This window comes from Nanorana parkeri, unplaced genomic scaffold (genome assembly GCF_000935625.1).
Source record: "Nanorana parkeri isolate BGI_ZX_2015 unplaced genomic scaffold, ASM93562v1 scaffold1237, whole genome shotgun sequence".
Lineage (NCBI taxonomy): Eukaryota > Metazoa > Chordata > Amphibia > Anura > Dicroglossidae > Nanorana > Nanorana parkeri.
The window spans coordinates 113,052-114,522 of NW_017307505.1; positions in this window are offsets into that span (position 1 = coordinate 113,052).

Consider the following 1,471-nt stretch of genomic DNA (forward strand, 5'->3'; position numbering starts at 1 on the left):
TAGCAAAATATTGTGCAAAGAAAAATCTTTTTTTATAGCCAAATATAAAATAATATTATACAGGATTTATATCGCACTGACAGTTTTGGGCAGGGATTTACACACCAGACAGTGCAGTCTGCATGCTTGCTGAACTGCAGTTCCATGAAATTCAATCACCGAGCAAGCCACCCTAAACAGCATACTGCTGGCCTTGTCTGCGGGCCTGCACAGAATACAGAGAAGCAGGAATGCCTAATGACTGTGCTGCCCGATTAATCAGGCAGCACAGCATGCACCCTTCAGGTCACGGTGCAGTAAAATACTGCGGGAACAACGCAGAAATCCCTTTTCATAGATCGGCTTTTGCTGCCATTCAGCGGTGGAAAGCCATCTTCTGATCACTTTCCCCCCCAATGTCAGTCGCCCATGGCGAGCTGGCCCCCCCAATGTCAGTCGCCCATGGCCAGCTGGCCCCCCATGTAATCCGCTCATGGCCAGCTGGCCCCCCATGTAATCCGCTCATGGCCAGCTTGCCCCCCATGTCATACGCTCAGCCCATGGCCAGCTTGCCCCCATGTCAGTCGCCCATGACCAGCTTTCCCCAAATAATCCATAATGTACCCAAAATGTGCTGCTTTGTAATGGGGCCACAGTGCGCAAGTCTGTTATGCCATCGAGGTTTTCCTGTTAAGAAGCCATTCCCCCCCAAAACTAATAGTTCATGGCAGATGTTGGGGCATTAAAATCACTGCGAGTCTCTTCCATCTCTTGGCGACTGCGGCAGAGAGATGTATGGTTGAGTTCCTGGTCGGCACACGCATGGTCATGGGATCACGCCCGCCCTGCTAGCTTTTTTTTAATGTTCATTGATTTATTGATTTAGTATTATTGAAGATGCTGCAAGCAGAGCGGGAACAATGCAAGATTGGCAAGGACAGAGCCGAGAACAGCAGCATGAGATTTCACTCCACTGGGATCTCCAATGGAAATGTGTGGGGCGAAATGATCCTTTAAAGCTGAAGTTAAATTATTATTATTATTATACAGGATTTATATAGCACTTTACAATATAAGGAAGACATTACAATCACAATACAATTCAAGACAAGATGGTAAGGAGGGCCCTGCCCCTGAGGGCTTACAATTTAAATCTGCTTCTATTTCACCTCCTCTGGCAAAAGAGCCGCGGGACCCGATACAAGAAGGGGGCTGCCTCGTGGGCGGAGTTAGGCATATATCAAAATGGCTTGATAAATGGGTGTTGCCAGTCTGGAGGAGTATTTGCACGCAGACCGCCATAGGCAAAACCCACATGTGATGCTGAGCCTCCATGATTGAAAGAACTGAAATCAGTCAGTCTGGGGAATAAAGCGCTAGAGCACGCTGGCTGTCCTCCAGCCAAGAAATGAGGCGGGCTCCGACTCCCCGCAGCTTCTAGTGTACATTGTGGGAAGTTCACAGTGCGCAGTGAAATCAGAGGAAGCCATTC